Source organism: Lathamus discolor, chromosome Z, assembly GCF_037157495.1.
Source record: "Lathamus discolor isolate bLatDis1 chromosome Z, bLatDis1.hap1, whole genome shotgun sequence".
In the NCBI taxonomy this organism is placed as follows: Eukaryota; Metazoa; Chordata; class Aves; order Psittaciformes; family Psittacidae; genus Lathamus; species Lathamus discolor.
The window spans coordinates 2,447,519-2,473,071 of record NC_088909.1 but is presented as its reverse complement, the minus strand read 5'-3'; the positions used below and the strand labels follow the sequence as shown (position 1 = coordinate 2,473,071).

The following is a 25,553-nucleotide window of genomic DNA, read 5'->3' as shown; positions in this document are numbered from 1 at the left end:
GCACTTCCAAAACCTGACTCTTTTCCCAGAGAAAGGGCTCCACCATTTCAGGGTGGTGTGAGGACCACAGCAGAAGTCAGCCAAACCCACAAAGGACACAGCTCCACTTTAATGTTACATGAGACTATTAACTCCACTCGCACATGGCTTCCCCTCTCCAGGCCCTGCTTCCTAACACATCCGTTTCTCCCCCTAAAAGCCAACGCTTCCGTACCCCAGCACCACAGGGAAACCTCTGCTCGGCTGTGACTGACATGTAAAGGAAAAACATACACTGCTCTTCTTGTGTTACCTTCCAACACCCTAATTTGGAAGGGATAAGAGCTGAAATGCATGGAAAAAAGCCAGAAAGCTCAGATGAACACCTCTGTGCGAAGAAATATCTCCCCAGTGGAATACTAAGCTTGATTTCCCCCAAAGCAGTAAAAATTGAAACCCATATATGAACACATTTAAGAACATTAATAGAAAAACACCGAGCAGTTAAGTGAAGTCACGTTCCACCTAAACAACGCCACTATTATTGCAGCATCTGACTTTCAGATGACAATTCAATCCGGGAAGCATGTATTGTAATTGCTTTTCCACAACGGGCTTCAGCTTTACAATTGCATCCTTCTCGGGAGGTCAGAACAAGGCACGGCTGAGGCTCTGAAAAGCAATTCTGTTTAGCAGTACTACCTTATTCATTCTTTTAATCTTACACCTGCATATTCATTACGAACTCTGTAAAATGCAAGTGCCAAAACCATCATCAAAAGCCGCTGCAGTCTCTCTGTTGCTCAGAGAAATCCTTGACCCCTCTGCTTCCCTAATGAAGAAGTGGGGAAAGCACACATCACACCAGATGTCAGCTCCGGTGCTGCAAAGCAGTCACCAAACCCCTGAAAAAGCTCAGTGCAATGCAGCCATTTTTTGCTGACAACACACAAAAAGGAGCCACCATGATGAACACAGCTTGTTTCCAGCAAACCATCAGAGCAGTTTAGTGAGGAAATACTTGTCTTAACCATTGCAGTGTGAGAGCTGCCATGACGCAGCCAATGCATTACGTGAAGCCGGCATCTCAACCGAACTCCTTTTCTTCCATCCGTTTAGATAGGACCTCTGCTGTTATTACTACAGAAAGCTGGGCGGCAGGAACCCAAAGCAACACAAGTCTCTTTTAGAGAACTGAGAGTAGCAATGTTTGCAGCAACTCCCATAATTTGCAATAAAGGAGCCACCTAGCAAAATGGAGAAGTCTCGGACTTTTGTAACCCTTCCTACAGTGGAACAGCCCCTCTGCTCCCTGCCCATGGCCCACCACAGCATTTCTGGTCTTTTGGCTGCACCAGTGCAGCTACTTCTGGGTCAGCAGATCACATCACAGGCAATCCACGCACATATCTCAATATTTATCACAGAATAGCTTGGTGCTCAGGTGCACACCATCACCGAACAACAGCATGGCATACGTGATGGGAACAAACCACCTGCCAGGAACAGAAACACCCTGCATCAGGTTTGCAGCCAAAGGGAACAGCACAGCAGATACCCTCTGAGTCCATTTCCACCACCAAAGCTTTATTTCCCTCAGCTGACCTATGAAGTGCAGAACAGCACCATCAAAACAGAGCAAACGCTGCAGGATCTTACTACAAAGGTAAGCCTCGTCCTGAAGAGCAGGCTCCCCAGCCTCTTTTAATGGGGAATCCCTGCAGCATCCTTTATAGCAAGTTACATGCCGGTATGCATAAGTTGCTTGGATGAAGAATTAAAAACATAAAACAACCAGGTTTGTGCCCAAGTGCGTTTTTACTCAGGTTTACAGCAAAGGCAACCTCATTTTCATGGTCACAAACAGATGAGTGACAGAAGCCAGCATTTTCATGATATACCACCTCCTTCTCAGACAAGACAGAGGTGGCACATCATTCCTCTGCTAGTTTGGCACATGGGTACGAAGGGCCCCAGGGCTTTAACCAGGCACAGGATAAGGAATGAACATAGATGACAATGACCTGCTTTCATGTCTGTGGTTTAGGATGAGAGGTTTTTACTCAAGCTTGGCCAGACAGTAATTCTGTTCCAGCCTTGGGCTACTCGTAGGAGGGCACAATCTGCACGTGCACCTGTGGGAAACTGCAGGGACCACGGATGCCAGAGCCTCCAGAGCCTCCAGACCAACACAAAGCCTTGGAATTCACCTCTACAGCTTCAGAACACGCCAGATTTCGGTATTGTTCTCAGCCAACAATGGAGGATTCTCATATCCTCCCCTTGTTCACCTCTCCCCAACAAGTCCATACTGCAATAGGCCAAGAATGGCGCTGAGCTGGGTGGGAGTGTTGATCTGGTTGAGGGTAGAAAGGCTCCACAGAGGTATGAGGACTTGATGAGCCCAAAGGTCTTTTCCAACCTAACCAGCTCTTTGAGACTCCTAGACCAAGACGCATTTTAAGCAATACAGTAGTCTGTCTCTGCACAGAAGCAGATAAAAGCTTATTTTACTGGAAAAGGTTACTCAACTTATCATCTCCCAGGGCTCACAAAACCCACAGAGCAAAATCACTTTTTGTTTCAGAAGTCAGAGAAACATCTGACTTCATAGCAATTACTTCTTTCTACAGTGTGAATGTTTTGTCACATCATACATCCTCATCCTTCATCTGTCAAAGTTTTTCCATCCACTGTTTCAGCCAGACCCATCATCAGTGTAGTGTGGCTTTATGCAAAGTACAAAATGTCCAGAGGGAAAAGGGCTAAAGATGGACAAAAGCATGTGGAAACTCTTCTAAAGGCAGCTACCACAGCAATGTAGGCATAATTTAAATTCTCAGTAATAATCCTAAAAGACCTTAGCAGCCAAAAGGCACGCGATGTAGACAAAAGCCCTGGGAGATGCAGTCTCCCATCATGCTCTGTCCAGAAGCACATCCTTTTACCCAGCAGTTACCAACATTTAGCAGATACACCATAGTGTATTAAGTTTTCATTTAGGTGAAAGGTCCTGCAATTAACACTGTCTTGTTTTTAAAACCGTAAGTCCACATTCAAAAAGCATAATTTACTTCAAAACTCAAGAGTGAAAAACCTTCATACCAGACTATGAAATGTAATAGGTAGTGACCAACCGGGGTTATAACTTACGCTCAGATTCAGCTGGGTTTTCCAGGGGACTGCAGAGCAGCCATTAAGCAAAGAGTTACAGCACACTACAGCAAAAGGTCTCACACTTGATACGCTTTAATTACTTAGCTGCAGCAGGGGAGAGTTACTGATGCCTAGCCTGGTTTGTTTCACTGCAAAAGGCTTCTACTGCTATTAATATTCACTGAGGGAAACTGAAATAACATCTTGTCTCCATGTGAATACCTTGGAATTATTACGGACAAACTAAATACAATTATTTTTATTTTTTTCCCCTCAAAATCCAGGACAAAAGAAACCTACCAGCTTGCAAAGCCACCTGATAGAACAGACTTCTATTTCTACATAGAGTAGTTCTCCTTCAATGATGGCTTTTGTCATAATGACAACTTCAACACAAATAAACCTGCTACACCATAACCCAAGAGGTCAGCCAAAAACCCTAAGCCCCACAGCAGAAGCAACACACTGTAGGTTATCCACCAAGAGCCTTCACCCTAGAATTCCTTGGCATGCTGAGGATGACCTTGAACTCTGCGGCACACAGCTTCCCATCCATACCACTGCCATGACACACACTGCAAAGCTGAGCTCATGGAGAGCAGCAAACAACAGCTTTTATCCAGCCTGTACGCACCAAACCACCAGTACTGCAGAGAAAACCAGCAAGGACAAATGCCTTCCTACCAGCTACACCGGCATCACTGCTCTTCACAGAGGACAGTGTTGACCTCTCACAAAATACTGAGTCAAAAATCTCTTCTTTCCCCCATAAATTCCACTCTAAGGTAGTCTATTAGTATTTCTGCATCTGCTAATCTTACCAAAAAGTTGAACCCTAACACTGAATCAAACTGTAGCCTCAGCATGTTGGGAAGTTTCTCTGCCCAAAATGAAACGTAGGTGCCATCTGTTTCAATTACACTGATCATAAGGAGACATAACATTGTGAAACTGGCACTTTTAAAGACTTCTTTTTTTCAAGACATTTCAAAAGCAAAGAGAAAGAGGACTGTGACATACTAGAGGTAGGACGTACTTAATACTCAGCTGTCAACAGCACCAACAAGCTGCACAGTCCACTGGACAAACCAGTGCTAGAACTGCAGGAAAAGTAACTTTTGCTTTCACTGAAGTCAAGGAAAAGCCTGCTACATTTGAAATGATACAAAAGTGAAAAGGCATCTTAGAACTAAAGGCATTTCCCAAGATATTCTGGGATAGTACCTTCACATTACTCCACAGAAGTTCGTGATTTTTACCATCAGATTTCAGAAAATAAAGAGAAATTCAAACCACCACATCCAACACACCAACACAGACACAAGCACTTGTTAGGTAATAAAACTGAAAACTGGAACAGAATCCAGGTAAATATTTACCGATTCCATAGTTGAAAGCTGTTGTTAGCACGACATATATTAAAATCCAACAGAGACGTGTCCCAAAAACGCTGTGCAATCTGAAAAACACAGGAAGCAGTTCATTAGAAATTAAAACACAGGGTTTCAATTGCAATAAGCATGCTACAATCGAGTACACAAAGGCTACTAAATCCAAATCCTTGCCTAATCCAGAAACGAATTTCCTCATAACAAGTCTGCACAAATAGAACAACAGCTCTTGCTGCACCTTTCAAGATGTTTTTCCAACTACAAATTCCCAAAGTGAAATTTCCAGTGCCAGGCAGGAACCAGCAAGAGCTCTCAGGACCTAAGGCAAAGGGGAATTACATCCATTAACTGGTACATGAAACGGCTGGCAATTCCAAGCCAAAAACCTGGGTTTTCCCTGAACTTTTCACCATGGGTGCGCAGGGCTGAGCAGCCATACGTGACTGTCAGAGGGGTACAAGTTTTGGACAGCACAGCTCAGTCAGAGCCTGTACAAGTCATATGAGCAAGGGCAAGCCTGAACTTCACAGTTCAAACCTTTCTTTGAGGGTTTGCAAGGTGGAAGACCGGAGCTTGGGCAGAACCACCTGTAAAACAGTCTTATTCCAGACTTTTTATGCCCATGATCATAGAACCATGAAGTCATAGAACGGTTGGGGTTGGAAAGGACCTTAAAGATCATCTACCTCCCAATGAGAGCTACCTCATGGCTTTTTCCAACACAAGTGAATGCATCCTGAGGCATTGACGGATCCCCTGATGGGGACCTCCAGCCCTGCAGAGTATGACAATGATACCTACACAGCACCTTTTCCAGCATGATTCCCCTATTTTTTTTACCCTCTTCTCCATTATAAGACGCACAACTCTAACTTGACCTATCCACTTCAAATGCACCAAAAGATAGACTGGGGAAAAAAAAACAACTGAACTTCCAACTCCATTATCTGGAAAATCATTAGTGCTGCCTGCGGACAGTAGTGACTGAGACCAACTGTGCACAAAATTATCAAAGAGCCCACAGAAATCCTGTCCCATGACATACTGACACACAGTTCTGAAGATTCCTATCTGCTTCCTGGCCTACACATAGCAACTGTATTCACTACTTAGCTCACATGTAACACAAACATTAAGTATTGCAGCAATGCAATAGTGATCACACATGAGTTAAGGACCTTCCATAACCAACAGTGTACCCCTTTTTTTATGAAACTTATGAAGTTACTTATGAAGTACAGCAAATACTGCAGTCAAAGATGCCCATTGCAGAGATCACTGGCAAAACCTGCCCTGCCGCATGCATTCTGTCACTCACACAATGTTCCTGCCATGCAGATTCTTACATTTTAATTTAAAACTACCTCTGCTTCCAAAAGCCTAAGTTATAATTAGTAATGTTAGACACATTTATGCACCCAATTTTCTTAGCTTTAAGTCTGTTGAGAATATATCACTTCGCAAACCAACATTTCTATCCTCATTTTCCCTTCTGTGAGCTTACAAGAACAACTGCTGGTCAAGGCTTGGTGTGTTGGACAAGGCTCCCATATGTGCCAAGCTAACTGCAGCTACACAGAAAGCCATTTGCAATGCAAACCATCAGACATTCAGCCTTCCTTTGTGTTGAAACAGTAGCATAAATACTAAATAATTAAGTGTTCAAGGTGACCAGATTCTGGTTTAAAACAGGGTCAGTCTTTCAAGACCTGTGACACTTTATTTTACTTTAACATGAAGTCATTTGGAAACTCTAGGTAAGCAGACTCTTCCATTAAAATAAGTCTTTCAACTTCTAAGCACTCCCACCAGCTTCTTTCTGTTCTTTCACACTGACCACGTCATCCTCAGCAGTTCCCCACTGCTGAGTTACCGGTTCCTCTTGCTGCACTCCCACACATCAGTAAACTGCAGATTTAGAGCACACAGAGCAACTTTACCAGCATCCATAGAAAAAAAACCCTGGGAATTAAGTAATTCAAACTTCTTTAATAAAAGGGTATCTTGTGACTTAACATAAATCCATATTTGGAGATGGAAATTGCTTTACAATCACAAACGTGACCTGAAAGAAACCAGTATGCTTGCATTAACTACAGACTATTTCCATCAAAGCAGCTGGGGCAGGCAGCTGCGCTCTGGCAGGGGAATGCTGACTGGGAAACATTGACTGGTTCCAGTAGCAAGGCAGGAGCTGGCTTCAGAGGCTGTCAGCCCCGAAGGAACAAAACCAGAGCAGTTCTGATGCAGAGTCACTCAGAAGGGTCTCTGTGAAAAATGTGTTCAACAGTTTTACGCATCGAGGTATTTCCTCATTTGATAAGCGAACGCAGAAGCTGTCTCCTGAAGCCTCATTTCAAGCCATGGGAAGGCCAGTTCTCCCACAAGTAAGCGTGGTTTTCTTATTAGTGCCTTTTTGAAGCATAAAGTTGTGTTTGGATTTCATGGCAGGCTTGCATTAGTTGAGATTCTATGGTGCCCCAGAACCAAGAAGAGTAATGGGATGTCAGTATGAGATTTAGAGTCTGGTTTAGACCAATTTCTGAATGGAAAAAAAAGAAACCTCTTGGGAGTAGGACAGCCTTTTCCAAGGCAGTCATCTGCTTCCCTCTAAATAACTTCGCGAAGAGACAGAATTTCAATGAGGCATCTCTCTGAGGGCTTCTGTGAAAACATACACTGGGGAAAACAGACACCAATGAGCTTACGCTTTCAGATGAGCTCCATTAGCTCAGATACAGAACTCAGGGAGGTGCAACATATGTGGAGGGAGGGGAAACCTAGGAATGTTTTCCAGTGCACTCCATAGGCATGTTCAGGACAACGTGGTGAGACTGCTTTTACAGCCTTACACAGCACTCGGAATACAAACACTAATCATTCACCCTGCTGAAACGGTGAGAAATGCTTATTCTCGGAAACTGTAAAATCACATTACAATTCCAGGATCTGAGAAAACTGAGGTTGTAGGGAGAATCCATAAGCAGACAGCACTACAAACACCATGCACTTACTATCAAGTATGTGTTTTCCAGGAACACCTGTAGGCAGCTTCTGCAACAACAGGGATTCTATTCCTGCCTGGTTACAGCACCCAAGCTGAATCCAAACAACAAGTGCTGAAGTTCAGGGAATCACAGAAACAGCCTGGTTTGGCTTGGAAGGGACCTTAGAGCTCCTCCAGCTCCAACCCCTGCCATGGGCAGGGACCCCTTCCACTGGAGCAGCTTGCTCCAAGCCCCTGTGTCCAACCTGGCCTTGAGCACTGCCAGGGATGGGGCAGCCACAGCTTCTCTGGGCACCCTGTGCCAGCGCCTCAGCACCCTCACAGGGAAGAGCTTCTGCCTAAGAGCTCAGCTCAGTCTCCCCTCGGGCAGGTTCAAGCCATTCCCCTTGGCCTGTCCCTACAGGCCCTTGTCCCAAGCCCCTCTCCAGCTTTCCTGCAGCACCTCTAGGCACTGGAGCCGCTCTAAGGTCTCCCCTGGCTCCAGAGCAGAGCTGCTCCAGCCCTCACAGCATCCGTGGCCTTCTCTGGCCTCGCTCAAGGAGCTCCACATCCCTGTTGTACTGGTGCCCCAGAGCTGCATACAGGACTCCAGGGGGGAGTCTTGAAAAAGAAACCAAAGTGCCACAGAAACAGTGGAGAACTGACCACCTCTGCTCCTTCCCATGAGTTTTGTTCACACCCCCTCGAAAGATAAGGGCAGCGCAGCAGCACAAGTTTTCCCTTGGCCTCTCAAGGGATGTAAGGATCATCAGATTTGTGACAGTGTTACTTAAGAGCACACCCGGACTCCTCTATGCAGCTCAGGACTGTTTAGAAAGAGGAGGAAGAAGGAGAGGTGTTGCACTGGAGATCTGAAGGGTGGAGGGGGAGAAAGTTGTTTCCAAGAAATACACAGAAATGAGAGATAAATAGCATGCCTTTAACAGAAATGCCCAGCATTGTATCAGTAGCTTACAGACCAACCATCTCCCAACACACACATGCTGAGCAAACTGTTCTGCTCAGTGTGACTGGACTCACACTCGCTCACGCGTGCAGCTGCTCCTACACTCCAGGAACAAATTCCCAATAGTGGTGTGAGCCACAGAAACTGCCTCTCGCTGGGATTCACGAAGCAGCAAATACTTCTGCGGCAACACAGCAGCCAACTATGCTCATCCAGTACTGATTACTGCAGTGAAACACCAAAGTGCAGAGACAATTCCACTAGTGTTAAAAAAAAATGGAGGAAAAAACCTTTCAATGTGTTTCATTGTGCCAAAATTGCAGCATCAGGTAAAATTTAATTTGACAGCATTCAGAAACTAAGTAGGTAACATACTTGTGGTCACAAGGTTCCTTTATTTTGCCCTGCAGATACATATGCAGAGAACTACATGTTTTTAAAGCTCCTGCCGTCTTTGCCACTTGATATAAACAAAAAATAGCCGGATACTGTCCTCAAAAACACAGATCAAGATATCTATGTGTGGGCTGAAGAGCCTAAGGCTCATCTCATCCCACTGAAACAAGCATGAAGGAAGGGAAAGATGCAATTCCTGTGGATCCGAATCATCCTTGAGGCGTTTTAACCGAAAGTCTGACATGGAGAACACAGTCCACAAGAAACTGGGGGTTGCAGTTGTTTACATTCATGACTAAGCTGCTTAGAGACCTCCACAGAATGAAAAGAATCCAGAATCTCTAATGTCAAATAAGTAGTTTCAATGTGTTCCAGGTATTTCTCAAGATCTGTGCTCGTTTCAATCCATATGACACCAGTTACAGCATTTGCACACCAATACAACAGTCGGACTCAGCTTCCATCACCCATTTACCTGGGCTGACCCTGAAGGATCACTGCACACTGTTGCTGTCTACTTTAACAATATTCCACGTATCCCTTTGTGAGGGAATGGCACTTCTGTACAGTGGGTTTCTATGTCTTTTTTTGTAGAAATGAGGCTTGAGAGCTCAAATGGAATTTCGGTAGCTCAAAACAAGTAAACTCTTCTACACTGCCTATGCTTCAATTGCATTGAACTAAAAAATCTAATTATCAGAAGCCTAATATTTCACCGGGTTTAACCCCTGCAAACAAACAGCAAGCAGCTAAGCAATACACCCTGAAATTATCGGACATTCCAACTTTATTACTGATTATCTGGTTCCTTTCATACCAGACATTTAATGTTCTCTGCTCAGAAGAATATCTCAAAATTGCTATCCTCGACGATCACCCAGCATTTCTCCTGAAAAGAGCCATGAGAGCTGCCTGAAAAGGTACTTGACGAGGTAAAAAACCAGGGCTGTCAGAAGAGTCCCTGCTTCGGAACAACCTGAGAGCTTAAATCACCGCAGTAACTCGCTTTTTCTTGGAGTGAAGTGGCAGAAGAGCAAAGCAAGCCTGAACAGTTTCCACTGAACCACATTTTTTTTATTCTGTGTAGACAATTAAGAACTTCTGGAAATATTCAAGTCTGTTCCCCCATCTCTCCTCCTTCACCCTCTACCACCCTTCTGTGGCTTCTCTGATGAGTGGAAAGTATCAACTCTAAATACAGTTCCTTAACCAACCCTGGGCTAAAGTTCAAGGCTGCAGCTTGCCATTCTGTACTAGCACGCAAAGACAAGCCTTGCTCTGCCACTGTTTTCCAGGCTTTAATGCAAGTTATTACCTCCCCTAGTTTTAGAAAAATGTTAAATACCTTAAAGATAATGCACTCTTATCAGCAAATGGAAAAAGAAGCCTTAACTACACGAGCAACACTTGCCTTACAACAGCATTAACTTCCATCAAGTGGCCATCTTTATGATGGATAGCAGTAAGAAAACTGGTATCCAAAAATGGTTGTGCGCTCTCACTTCAGCAGCCTAGAAAGCTACAGGCATCCTTGTTTGTCAGACCCAATGCCTGCAAATAATCCTCTAGACCCTTACCATTTTTCTTTTTTAGGGCTCCAATATGAAATATAATTACTCAAGACTGCTGGGTCCTTCCAGCCTGGTTGAATCTCTTCCAAAAAGACGCATAATCAGGCTCATTTCTTTATTAAACAATCTGCATGCACAAAGCAAAGATCCACTGCCTGACTTTGGAAGAACACATCATTATTACTGGTACACAGCAAAAATTAATACACGCGTTAAGCCCATGAGAACGTGTTTCCGAGAAAACCATCAGCTCAGAACAGCAGCATCATATTTGCTTTCATATCACCTGAACTGGTTAGCTAGCCAGCCATAAAATTCAATAGCAAGATGTACAGAACCCTCAAGCTGTTTATTTTAGCGTATGGTAAGCTGTTAATTCCTAAACCATTTGGAAGAGACACAGGATGCACAATGGCATGGATATTCAAAGCAGAACTGTTCCAGGAATATTTTTAGTTCACATGAAAATGAGAAGAAATTGTAACCTCCGTATCCTAACCATTTTCTGAGCCCCATCTCAAAAGGAGTCTATTTCCAACCCAATTATTCCATAGGCAGACAATACGAAGGCAGTAGGAACAGCACTGATTTTAAAGCTCAAGTATAGCAGCATGCATATAGACGTATAAAAGGAAGTGCATAACATGGCTGAAAATCAAACAGTTTAGAAAACAGTGTCCAGGAAAAGACTTCCAGGTCAACACAGGAACGAACACACTGAAAGTTCAAGGAAAAGGCAGGAGGCAAAGACAACAAATGCTTTTCCTGGGTGCACAAACAAGAAGTACTAAAGGAAAACAAGCCCCACTGCAGTCAACTGCATGAGCAGTGATACTCTCAGATGTTGGCAGTTAGAAAGGTTCATGGAAAAACTAAACCAAATAATCAAGTATTAGAAAACTCAGTGTATATTCAAAAGGTACAGAATTTATGTTTTTAACAAATAAGAAAAATATAATTTAAAAAATAAATAAAAACAAACTCCATTCCTCAATTCCTCAATTCCTGTCCACAGGAACCTGTAAAAGAATCACAACAAATTCATCTGGCAAAGAAACTGAGCTTCTAGACTTCCAGTTTACATTTGGCAGAGCCATCCTAGACACCTAAAACCAAAAATCACCTCCAGTGACCTGGGAGGATTCCTACCATGCAAGATCTAAAAGATGCATCGTAACAGAAGGGACACCGAAAGGTGAATTTCGGAGACAGACAACAGTGCTGCTCACCTTTGAGAGCTAAAAACCCCACCATGCTGAGCAGAACAAAGACAAGCTAAAAAGTCTTGAAGCTTCAACTTGTCCTATTTAAGCTCCAAGACGCAGGCCTTCAACAACCCAGTGAAGACAAGAAGAATGCTCTCTGGAATTAAACCAGTAATTTAAAGTTAGATCATAGCTGCTGTCATATTTCAAGTATCTTCTCCTTTTCATTCCTCCTAAATACAAGTCTGAAGTGGGACAAAGACATACTTCCCGTCAGACTTCATATCTTTCCTGTAACTTTACTAAGAGCCCTTTACTAATCCATTCCACTCTAATTCCCTTTGTAGCTTCTTCTGAGGGAAGGAAGGCAGGCTAACAATGCTACTAGACTAGAAGAGCACCACTCAAAAATAAAGTCCACAATTTCTTACTCCATGCTCAATTTTAACACATTTAGAAAATACAAACCATTCTTGGAATTTAAAAAAAGTGACAGACACATTTGTCACCTTTACAGTCTGAGACATTTGCAGCCATGCAATTCAGTGGCTAATTGGATCCAGGTTACTATTAATAACTGAACTGTTTCCTTTCCTTTCTGAAAGCTGATTTGTGAAAAGGATGCAAGCATCCCATTTTAAAACACATTAATTAGCCAAGGAGGAGTCAAGGAAGTCAACGTTCAGCCTCCAAGAACATATACAGTCTCTCTCCTAGCGAAAAAAACCATAGCAAACTTACCCAAAGAGTGCACCATCACCCACTTCAATCAGTGGTGTACAACCTCCTCCACCAAGAAAACTCTGTGTCATCACACAAACATTACAACCAGACACTGCAACAACTCACACAAGGGCTCCTATTCTTAAGAATATGCAGGTCTCACTAAAGGCTCACAACCGGATACATGCAGCATTACAAGGAGGAGATGACACCATTACCTGCCAACAGCAGCAGACCTGGCTTGATGACCCAGGAGGTCCCCAGAAAGCAACATGAGAAAGGCAATTGTTAAAACGTGCTCAAGACTCCAGTTTCCAGAGTTATGATGAGTGGTTTACAATAACCTCAAATTACATAGGAGAGACCCTAAAGAAAGCACCTTCTCGATTTACACAGGGCATCTCTTCCCTGTTGTCTAGGTCCTGCCAAGTGAAGGTCACAATAAAAAGGTTATTTAAAAATAGCACACAAATTGAAAGCACCTACAACTTCCACCGATTTCTTTCTTCTCTTCTATTATAAACCCTGAGCAGGTTTAAGTAGCAGTTGCCACCATTAAAGAAGTTGCTGCCCTCCCATTTTCCATTCTCCTGAAGAACGAACATCCTGTCAGCACTGGGTATCGGTGCTGAAACAGGAGGCTGCTGCTGTCTCATGGCTACAGAAAGCAGGGCTGGAGAGTGGTATGAGGAGGGCACGAGGCTACCTCAACCACACAGATACACTGAAGAGCATTGCTAAATAACAGAAAAAGGAAGTCAAATGTCTGCCTGTGTCCATCAGTGGTGCCCCAGCTCCTTCGGAGGGGCTCAGTAACTGCAGAGTGGAGCAGGGAGACCCCTGTGCCTGCTCAGCTGCTAGATCCTCAGCTTCTCCCTTGAGCAGCTTCTGGAGCTCGCTCATGGTTCGGCTTCACCTGCCAGCTCAGCAGAAAACCCACTCACCTCCCTCAGCCCGCTGGCCTCCTGCTTCAGAAGGGGCTGGACGGCTCCTGCACCGCAGGAAGGGTCGGGGAGCCTCAGCCCCTTGCTGCAGCGGTGAACCGGCACTGGTCACACTGTGAAACCGCATCCCAGGAAAGCCTACAAACACCTAGGGAAAGGGCACATCCCTCCCTTCAAACACACTGCCGTGCAAACAAAAAGCACAGAGGGTGGCAAGGAAAACGGTCAGAGGACAAAAGGACAGAGGGTCAGGATTAAACCCCTTGATCCCCAGCCAAACAGCCTACCCATAAGTCTATACAACCTCCAGAGCCAATTTAAAACCCTGAGTGTGCTAAACTTTAGGTTATAAAATCATATTTAGGCACCTATTTGAAGTGCTCTTTGCTCTGCTGGTGGCTAAAAACAATTCCTTTGTCATCAAATCTTGCTTCGGTAAGCTGACATAACATTTTTAACTCAGGAAATAAGATAATTATGGTTCAAGGTAAACAACTACAACTGTGCATCATAAACAGTTTCTAATTTTAAGCCTGAGTCCCCCTAATGCCATCCATATTTCAAAGGTTTCCTTACAAATGGCTTAGGTTGTCTAAGTAGCTTGTGACCGAGCTCTGCTGCCGATGAGCATCAGCAGCAGACCTCGGGGAAGCCACGGGCAGGCGCAGCAGCTAAAAGTCCAGCAGATGCAGCAGGTGAGCTCCTGTATCAAAATGAGTCAAGGTAAGCCAAACACAAAAGAAGGAAAACACACTCGGAATCTTAAATAGCTTGAGAGGTAAAAACTGCGTCTCTTAGGAACACACAGAAAACAGCAAGAGCCGAGACTAAAGCTCCTCGTAGTTATGCAATGTTTGCTGCGAGTCGTTTTCTATGCCAGCCCTCAGATGCCCCGCTCGGCTTCCCCAGTGGCACAAACAGCAAGAATTCAAGTTGCAACTCGCTGCGAGGGTATCAGCTACCACGGCGTTGAGCACAAGTCAGTAAACTCACCTACAGCCAGCCGTGCTGTGTCTAAACTAGCCCTTGTGCTACTGCTGCCATAAAACAGTCTCCACAGTTACCCACAAACAAAGCCTTGCAACAAACAGAGGAATCTCAAGCCAGCAATGCTGAAGCACATCATCTGAACTTGTCTGGAACTACAATGAGGTATTGAGGGCAGCAAGCTGTCTGCCTCCAGGATGAATCATTACACACAGAGGTAGCAATAACTGCAAGTACTGCTTATAGGTGTTAGCCTGATAGGCTTTCATTCCTCCTCACCGAAAGAAAAAGAAGTGCTAAATTACAACCAAAAGGAGGACAGCTGAGTAAGAGAATGGAGCAGAGACCGAATGGAGTAGAGAAAATGAGACCTGACACAGACAAAGCATTCTGGAATAGCTGAGCTCAGAAGGGACAGAAGTGGTCAAAGCCATCCAGCCAGCCAGTTGTGAGACTGCTGTTTAGTCCCCTGCAGAACAAGCAGCGAGGAGGAATCACGTGGTGAAGCCTGGGCAGCTTGGGAGAGCTTGCTCCTCCAAAACTTCTCACCATTAAGCTTTTCCAAACCACCCCACCCCACTGCTGCTATTGTTGTCACAGAGGGAATTTCAACCAGAACAATTATGCCCACCACATTTTTTTCTGCTGGGAGAAGAAAAATGGCAATTCTGCACAGAAAAGAGTATGATTTGCACAGTAGTTCGTACGGCAACACAAGTCTCCTTCTGAAAGGAAAAACATGAACGTGCCTCGAATCCGGTGTGCAGCAGCAGGAATGTATTTTTAGATACATCCATTTGAAGGCAGCAATATGGTGGAAGTCTCCCAGGTTGAATTTCGCCGTGGGAGGTTAATCTCTGCGCACCCTGGAGAGGGCAGTTCATTAAGAGGCTGTTCAGAGCAGAATGAAACAATTCACCCACTCCCTGAAGAAATCCCTCTCCCTGTGACTGCACATAGGCAGCTTCTCTGAACTCTCCAGCAACACACATCTCATCCCGATTCGTACCATTTTCCTGGTACCAGCAGCATGTCCAGGCTGTGCTAGAAAGCACTCCTCCCCTCCGCATCAATTAAGGCAGCTGAATTCAAGGCTGTCTTCAAAGCACAACACAGGGTGCAAAGCGGCTCAAAGTCAACCCAAGCGCCCAAGAGAAGGAGGGAGCAGAACAACAGTTTGGCTTTATAATGTTTCATCTGCAATTAACACTTCTTCATGACTTCTGATAAGGTAACGTATTAGCTGTCAGACCAAACCCAAGTGCAAATAAGTGAACCTTCAAACGCTCTCAAAGCAAAGCTTCAGAAAGAGTCAAATAACTCCTTCTGCCACCAAAGCCACTCTGGCTCTCTCTCATGCTATGGAATGTTTAACCTAATTATCAGGTAAAGGACTCTATTCAAAAGGTAACTTAGTCACCACTGCACTAGTTTGTACCCGCACTGAGAAATCATGGAGCAGCCCTTCAGAGCCACACCTTTGGGAAAACAACACCTCAAAGGCTCTGTGACAGACCTGCCCCAGACCTGGGAGGGACCCAAAACACAAATGAGCCATCCCGTGCACCCATTTACAGACAGACTATAGGGTTGCTGGGGGTCAGGGATGTTTGCCTGTTTTCAGCAAGTCAGAGTGCCCAGCTACACTCTATCGATACAGTGACATCCCCCTGACTTGAACCACGGGCTAAAGAGCCGTTGTACACCTCTGCCTTCAGCCCACATGAGGCTGTTCCTACGACATGGGAAATACCAAGTCAACACCAGCTCAACGGATTGCTTCCTCATACTTTCTCGCACCATTACATATTTTAGTACTTAACTCCCACATAAAATACTTTCAAATTTTAAAGCATTTGGTGTGCAACAATTTTGGGGTAGCTGGAGTTAAGCACAAACGGAATAAAATCCAGATAAACATATGAATTGGAGAGTGTTCATTATTTCATAGGTTGCCAGCAAGTGTGACTGTACTGACACCTTAGAGGTGCCGGCAATGTCAGGATGCAGGGCACATTACCCACACCCTTCAAAGGGGGTACCTCTGAGTATCACAAAGGTGTCAGTGAAGGGCATGAACTAACAGTCAATTGTGAGCATTTATGTGACAACAGGGAGGAAAAAAAAGAGTAAGAAAAATTAAAAAAGTCTACATGAGAACCAAAAGTCCTGACTACAGCCAAGCCATTTTTCAGACTTTTATTAAAATTAGATTGGCCTTTGACTATGAATCATATCTGCCTTTTGTACACAGCAGAAGAGCACCAACATCATACAGTGGAAGACAGAAATACACAAAGGGGGACAGAGGTAGCAAGGCTAGACCAGCCCCACAGCAGACACACCACACTGCTTATACACCCCAACACTGAACACACCCCACAGCTCATTTAATATTGCTCACAGCTCTCATGGAAGGAAGCAAAACTGTGCTGAAATATGGTGTGTAGGTATAAGAAAAATAAAGGCTGATTCAGCCCTGCCTCCCCTCCTGAGCCTGACCTCCTCCAAGCACTTTAAATAGGATGTTATCACTACTTGTTTATACGCCATTACAGGGAAAAAAAAAGCTTGGTTTCCTAATACTGCATTACAGAACAAGATGTTACTCAATTCTTTTTGTAAAGTACTGAGAAATAACTGGGAGACCATATGCAGCTGAAAGCATCCACGTGCTGGAGTAATCCGGACTTACGTAACTGATAATTGGCATCTCACCACACAGAGCAGGAAAGGAAAGGCCAACACACATAAATCGTCTTTGAGGCATAAAACCCAACTGTAAATTCGGTTTGAGGAGCCTGGTTCAGAAGGTGATTGAAATTCACTTCTCCAAGTTACAGTTAAAGGTTTCTGCCATGACAGTACACAGAAGAGAATCCCAAAGGGTTGATTTTCCCTCCTTCACCTCATCCTGTCTAGCAAATAGGAATCATTTGCTAATTGAAGAACTCAGTTTAAACCAATGTCACCATGATTCTCATCTCGTAGGTCCCCACGCAGCCTTCTCTTCTCCAGGCTGAACAGCCCCAACTTCCTCAGCCTGTCTTCATACGGGAGGTGCTCCAGTCCCCTGATCATCCTCGTGGCCTCCTCTGGACTTGTTCCAGCAGTTCCATGTCCTTTTTATGTTGAGGACACCAGAACTGCACACAATGCTCCAGGTGAGGTCTCACAAGAGCAGAGCAGAGGGGCAGGATCCCCTCCTTTGACCTGCTGGTCACACTCCTTTTGATGCAGCCCAGGATACGGTTGGTTTCTGGGCTGCGAGCGCACACTGAGGCTGGCTCATGTTCATTTTCTCATCGACCAGCACCCCCAAGTCCTTCTCTGCAGGGCCGCTCTGAATCTCTTCTTTGCCCAATAAAACATCAGTTATCTGAGCACAGATGTTCCTGGAGATCACACTGTATCTTACTCTTGAAGCCACAGCAAAAACAGAGCACCCACTTCTCCATGCCCATGGTGATCACCACAGTCCACTGCCCCTCCGGATGAGGGCAAAGCCAAACACCACACTAGGGCTTGTAAGCAGGGGTAACATCTAAAGCCCTAAACCACCCCTGCCTTGGGATGGCATCACTACCTTCAGCTGTAAAATCTGCTTCCTACCACCAGCTGCAGTGGGTATCTCTAACACTCACAGGCACAGTTCAGAAGAACAATAGCTATGGCGTTGGGCAGACATGGACAGGGCAGCCAAAAACGAGAGGTGCAAAATAAACCCTGAATCCACAGACAGGCCACCAATGCGACTAAGGACCTCTTAGCAAAAAGGAAAGTTGTTTTTTTAGAAGCATGAAGAAGAGCTTTGGTGTCACTCCACTAGACAGAGCTCACTGTTAGGTGCCAGACTTGGGGTGGAAGGGAAGGTGTTTGCCCAGCTGCAAGCACCACTATGAAGACACAAGCAAGTTATTATGAAAAGCAAGCCAACTTTTTACACATAGATAAAGGATAACAAACGTTTCATGGCTGCGTTTCAGATGTTTAAGATCTTAAACTGAACCATAGGAAAGCGTGTTACTACTTAGGCTATTACAGCAAATGAAATGAAAATTGAAAATGAAGTCTAACAGACATTAAATTTAACTAAATATACATCAATTCCACAATCATCGTAATACATGGTTCTTATGACAAAACTTCTGTGGAACATAAAAGCACCCCTGATAACCCTGAATATTAAGCTGAGGTACGACGGGCATCTTACAGTTTATATAAATAAAGTGCCTCCTGCAAACAATCATGGTTCCTTGGGCGAGAACTGCCGCATGATTAACAGAGGTCCATTATAAAGGCAATACATAACCCAGCTCCTGCTAGTAGTCACTGCCACATCAGACTGAGTTTCTATGGCAACCAGGGAGGAAAATATAAAGCAAATTACAGTTAAATGAAAATTATTCTCCATGACAATATATGTTAATGCAGGAACATTTGCAAGGCCATTCTGGATAAAATGTTTACATTCACACATGTGTTTACTAAAATAAATAAGAGACAGCCTGGAACTGCTAATGGATCATCCATCTATAAAGATCAGAGTCTCCCTTCTCTCGGCCCCCCCCCCCCCCAAGTTTTAATGTATGCAGAATAAAATTATTCAAGCTGATAGAATGGAAAACAAACCACGTCAACAAAGGTATCTGCACATTCAGATAGAGAATACAGTCTTTAAAAAAAACAGGTTTTACGAAGATCTAACATGTATGGGTTTGGATGTTGTGATCCTTCAGTTTTCCTGGCTGTAAACAAAGAGCACATTCATACCTCCCCATCCCAACAGAAAACGCTTTCGACGAGAGGCAAAGTCACTCGGAGTATTTATAGAGATTTGAATGGAATAGGAACAGTGACTTATCTTAGATCAGCTGTAAGTTACTTATTGAAAACTGAGCAGTGTTTTGTATCTCAGAATTGGCGGCACTAACTATAGCAGTGTCCTACACCCTACTGGGGTTTAAAAGCAGCACAGGTCAATGAGAACCTGTTGTCAGATACTTCTATAAAAGCCCACATTTAAGGCTTGAAAAGGTTTGCCTACTCTCCCACCATGATCACTCAGCCTAAGCAGTCCTTTTTATAGGGAATATATCTCTGGTTTTAAATATCTCCTGAAGCACAGGTGAAGTTAATTGGAATGAGGCTCATTCAAGAGGCAGCCACTTGGTTTATTTTAACTCACTCTGCTCATGCCCCAAAAGAAAAGCCCACAGAAAGAAAGTAGGTTATAAACTGACTTACAGTCTCTTCTCCACTGTGAAGCACCACGTTTTAAGAACAGTTTAAAATGCTGCACTGGAAAAAAGCACCCTTCTCAGCCGCTTTTCACGGCTCCCCCTGCCAAGTTCCTTTCCCATGGAAATGGTCTGCCTGTTTCACGAGTAACACAGGTGCAGGTTTCTTAGGAAGACCCAGAAAGAGCACAAGGCACTTTTTGAACCCGTTTCAGTGAGCTGGGAACACAGAGGGCAGCATTCACTCCGCTGGCACATCTGAACTCACTCTGAACACGCTCCCACTGACCTCTGCATCTGTCTCTTGCCTCCACCTACAGAACAATACTTGAATCATGAGGATCATAACTTTTTATGACAGTGGGAAAACTGCAATATTCTCCACAAGTTCACTCCACCCTGCACATAAAACTGCTCATAGGTTCAACCATAAAGCAAACTACCTTCTTTGAAGTTGAAGTTAAAGCCGACCTGAAAAAAAACTGCATTAACATTTTACATAACCACCCTCGAGGACAGCATCGCTCCTTAGTCATTTGGTGTGAGTGTTGACAAAAGCAAGTTAGGTCAGAAAGGATCTAGGTAACAAAGCTCTTTACAGGTGAGCTCAGGTTACCCACAAACACCAAATACACACACCACCAAATACATTCCAGTCATGCTCCACTTTCCCTGAGGATCGCTTGCTGCAGAGCCCATAGAAGCATTACCATTACCATTTCAACTAATGTTGTCACTGATCCACAACTCCCTCTACCTTCCTCTCTACAGCCATATGCAGACTTGTCTCTGTGCAACATAAACAGCTACAACCCTTAAGACTAAAAAGAAAATAAATAATAAATCTGCAAATCGAACCACAGCAGCAGTCGCTGGGTTTCTTTCAAAACCTTCCCAAAATTGGTAGGATCAGATTTCTACTGAATCTCCTTGCTGCATGTTGAGCTGGAGGGGCTGAATGTTGTTTTCACAAAAGAACTTCTAAAACCACAGGCTGCATGTCTGCACCAGCAAGTATTTATATTCTGTGCACACATCAGATTATGCGTACACACACCATCCTCCCTGGGCTTCAAGCAGATGAATCCTACCAGGCCCAGCTACCTTCCCTGTGCCAGAGCTATGGGGTCATGTACCCCGCTTCCTGCCGATGCGCTCCCACATCCTTTTGTGAAGAACTGGCTTGCTGTGCCAAAATGCATTCGCATCAGAACGGTCATCTCTGTAAACACAAGTAAATGCATGCTTACATGAAGTCGAATTCTAGAGCAAGCCAGGCAGCTCACAGCTCTCATGCCCCAGCAGGCAGCAGGAGGTTCAGGGGGAAGCCAGGCTGCTAGGCAATACTAAGCATGCAACACTGCCAGCAGACCTCCCATGCACCCTTCTCTACTGCAAGCTGCATCGAGTGAATTAGCACCAGATGGACGAGATCACAGCTCTGAAGAGACTCTCTGAAGGATTCTTGCGGATTTCAATTACCTGCACTGCTCAGTAAGAGTAAATTCTGCCTACAACTATTACTGGTAATGTCATATGAAAAGAGCCCCATTGTTCATATCCAGGATGAATCCATAAAAGAGAAAGATTCAAAGAGCTGATCTAACCAGAGTCAGCAGCTGGTCACAGGGATGCAGCAGAAGTAATAAGCCATTATTGGTACACACAACAGCAGTGTCAATACTAATAGCACCCCCAACTCTTATGCCTGGCAGAAGTCTCCACACCCCCAAATCCTTCACCTCTTGATGCTACCACAGCTTCACTCAATTTTCAAGCACTTTCTTCCCACTATGCAAAAACAAGGCCCAGATCTCAGGAGGGATATGAAGATGCAGGATGATCTCAGAGAGAGGGAGAAAGGCAGGAACAAACGCGAAGGAACATCAAAAGGCAGACGGGCTAAAATTAGAGACAACGATCCTGGATGAGAAGGACTAAGGCAAGAGCAGAGCACCAAGCATAACCTCCATCAGATGAGGTTTCTGGGAAGCAGGGGCACAGACAGAAGGGAGAAGAAATATTATGGTGGCTGAGGCAGAGGAAGCTAGCAGACAGAACAGACTGCAGGAGTAAATTCAGGCATTTCAAGACTATAACCTGTAGCCTTCTAACTAAAAAGCGCTACTCAACACACCAGGAAAAGGCCACAAAGTTGACTTCCTGTCTCATCTCTTCTCCCCTGGATGAAAGCTAACTCAAAGGCAACACCACAGAACGAGTTTAACACCCTAGTACTGGTACCAGCTCTTATCACAGAGGAAGCAATTTAATTTGCCACCGTCATGCACAGCAGAGAGCAGCTGAGTAAAGCAGGCCACCTCAAATCCCAGTCAGAAAGCCAGAAGCCTTCTGGGCTGCTGGCAAAATGGAGGGTGTCAAACAGATCAGAGACCAGGACAGTCACAATGCAGGGCCCCAGCATGTACCCAGAGAAAGGCCACAGCAAGGAAGGAAGCTAGAGAAGATACAGCAGTTATCAGCTATCCTCGCTTCCAAAACTAGCATATTCTCACATGTCCTTTCTTGAGTGGTAGGACAAGAAACCACATGATTTGGAATAAAAAGGTCAACATTCAAGGAGAACAGGCTTTCATCTTCAAACCTGGCTAATGTATTCAACACTTGGACTGTGAAAGGTAGACTTTTACACACACAAAAAAAAACAGGCTTGCTTCTTACATACCCACAATCCAGCTTGGATAAATGTATTTGCCTGTGCCTCACTGCAAGATGAAACCAAGGAGACAGCTAGCTATGGGAAGCAGCCAAACACTGTAACTAGAGCACCAGCTCACCCAGTGGTATTTAAACAACCGTAGCCCAGCCATGAGCAGGATGTTTGTTTCCCCCACACAGCCCCCCCCTTTCCACCTATAGTTCTTCCCAGCATCAGCATGGCTAATCTCATCCATCTATCTAAAGATACAATGATAGCAGTACGTTATAAATAGGCTTACATCTCCAGTCCATGCAAGGCCTGACGCAACGGTCGGTGCAGCAAGCAATGTGTGTTGTTACGACAACGGTGACATTTCACAATCCCCAACAGCCTGCAGAACATGGAAAACACCAGACCGAAAGTGTAAAGTCTACCCAAAAGATTACTGCTTTTCACAGGATATGGTCACTGCCACAGTCAGCAGGATACCAGATCCATTGCCTCCTCCCGGCTGAAGGCAGCTATCAGGAGACCATTCCCAATGGAAAACTTCTTGGAACTTTATCTTGGCTCCTTCTGGACCTAACTGGACTGCAGAACACCCAGCTACTTACTAGTAATTTGGAGCTCCTGGTACAACTTGTTTACACAGAGCGGGTCATAGGATAGGCTGGAAGGTGTAAGCTGGATATAGTTTTATGGCTCTGAACTCCTGCCCAGATAAGCTGATAAGGCTCCATGTTTAGGGGGAGGGGAAGCTTTCATGTGACTGTATTTAAACTGAAGATGAATCCTAAACTGCATTTAAACATTTTATACTTAATAATGAAATTTCCATTCACATTATTTTCCTTTAAAGCTATTCAATGGGTTTTTTCAGGACTTCCTAATTACACATCCTTTCATTTCCTATCAAGATACTTAGAGTAGCACAGCATTACAAGCCCTAGCTCCCCAGCCTCCTGCTGCACAGGCTGTCGAGCCTTCAGGGACAGGCTGCCGCTAGATTGTGGTGAATTTTTCAGAGGGTAACATCTCCCCTCCTTGCCATGCCCATGACACAGTTATGGCAGCTTTATGCTGCTCTGAAGGTAAATCTTTTCGACCTTTTCTATGCCAAAAAGCTGCCAGTCTTAAAAAAAAAATGAATTACAGCTTGTTCGGCGTTTGCTCCCCCCCACACCCCAATTACCCGCAGCCATTTAGCCACCCCTCCGTGACACCCAGCAGACATCGAATCCCAGCTGAGGACCTGAAGCCGACCCCTCAAACGAGCATCGCCTTCATTTTCTCAGAGCAAATCCAACACAGCACAAGAGGAAAGCAGATGCTTTCTCGCTGTTTGTAGGTGAGAAAAAACACCAGTTCCCTCAGTACACAGTTGAGACAAAGCTTCTTTTACACATACTGAAAAAGTTTCCTACCCTTTCCAATTTCAAAGCCTGTAAATTTTGTTGCTAAAGAAACAGGCACACATTTTAGTCACATATGAACCCAGCACAAACACCTTGCACCTACCAGCAGAATTAATATTTCAGTGTTTCCACAAAATACTGAAAGATGCAGCCTTTGGTTTACTAATACAAACGCAAGATATACGATCAATAGCTTGCTCCTGCCAATGCAGGAAATACTCATCGGATAAATTTGGTTTTCTTAGAGACAGGGGAAGAAAGGCTGCCTACAGATTTTGAGAGGATAAATAATTCAATGCATGAGTGCCAAGGGCAGTGCTGCACACATCCATATGGCAGGGACAATGCAGACAGTAATATATGCTTCACATCACCACCCTGACAGTGCCTTCAACCCTGACCTAGAAAAAAACATCACTTTCTCTTGGCTACAACAGCTAATTCACTCTCCATCACCACTACCCCACAACGTTAAGGACTACCACACGCTTCTCATTTACGTTGGGGCAGCATCTCTCAGCTGTTTGGCCTTCACGGACTAACTGCTCGCAACAGCTACGCTGCAGTCAGTGGAACAACTCACATGATGAACTTAAAAATGAAAATGAAGCAGAAGAGATGCCAGTTTCAGAAGCCCTCTGTAGGAGCTCAGGCCTTTTTTACTACCAAAACTGAAAGGGGCAGGGAAACCCAGGATGGTTTCTCATACATGAAGCCAGGCAAGAGAGCAGGCGCAGGGGGACAGGGGAGGCTGCTCCTGCTGACAGCCGATCCCAATGGACACAGGACCACGTACATCATGCTGACGGCTGGAATAGCAGAGAGGAAAGAGGCTGTTTGCTAGGGAAGCCTCCCTACCACAACCCTCACTGCCAGAAACCCTGCAGCTGCACTCGCTGCACGCTCCCAAAATTAACCGTGCAGACACTCCCTGCCCCACTGTCCTGTTTTGGTGGCAATTTGGTCATTTCTCTACATCCTTCAGCGTGGGGAAAACATTAAAGAAAAGAGAGGAAGAATTCTGGAACCCAAAATACCTGATATAATTAACTGCACCTTCTAACAGGATTATTTCCTTTCCTGACCCCAATTACTCCTTCAGTTTATTAAAAAGAACTTGTATACACAAAAATGTTAACACCCTGAAGAATCATGTAAACAGAAAAAAGTCTGAGGGCACCATTATAAACAGAGTTAATGCAGCTCAGTGATTGGAAATGGATCTTGAAAGCTGTCAGATCAAAGCAAGATCTTTCTCGTGTAAGGACTGCATTACCCTTGGAGCCACAGAGCTAATACCATCTATAAAAATATTTTGCTCAAGTAAGTTAAGAACAGCAGCGTTTCATCTGTCAAAAGGTGCGAGGCTTTTATGGGATTAGCCATTCCACATACAGCATAAAAATTAGAACAGCTTTTTAAAAGCCCTCAGCCCAGCTGACAGAGACTACACAGACCAACGTGTATGCCTGCTTTCTTCACACGCACTACACGCCGAACAGATTTTTCACTGCTATTAGCATTTAAGCTGCTTTTTATATATTTTTTTATACGCACTTGTAAAAGATTACAAATTGGCATCACCTATAACCAGCCACAGATGAAGCCTGCACCACCACCCAGGCTCAGCCAAATTAAATACCAAGCAATAGCACGACAAAATACATCAGAAAGCACCAGTCCTCACACAGGAAGGCTTGGAAATTCCAGGTACAGCTGAACACCCTTCAGAGCAGCCTCCAGACTGCCGGCGCTGACAGCTTCACCCCCTCCTCACAGCAGGATACTGAAGACAGCATTTTGCCCAAGCATATTAAGGCTCTGGCTGCACAAGCCCATACGGTTTAGGATGCCTCTGATTTGAGATAATTGGCTACACCAGCTTTGCCTTCAACATTCCTGAGAGTATTTTTATGACCATGCATCAGTGA

General features: G+C 44.6%; 1 protein-coding gene across 3 annotated transcripts in view; it reads right to left on the bottom strand.

The window, feature by feature from the left end:
• Positions 1-25,553, bottom strand: part of ANKRD11 (ankyrin repeat domain containing 11) — a 152,705-nt gene that overhangs the window by 122,840 nt on the left and 4,312 nt on the right. For 2 of the 3 annotated variants that reach the window (XM_065661054.1, XM_065661052.1), the window contains exon 2: positions 4,515-4,594. The gene's annotated coding sequence lies outside the window, so the exon portion shown is untranslated. Of the gene's footprint in view, positions 1-4,514; positions 4,595-22,505; positions 22,524-25,553 lie in introns of those variants that run through there. The other variant, XM_065661053.1, reaches the window with a different exon arrangement.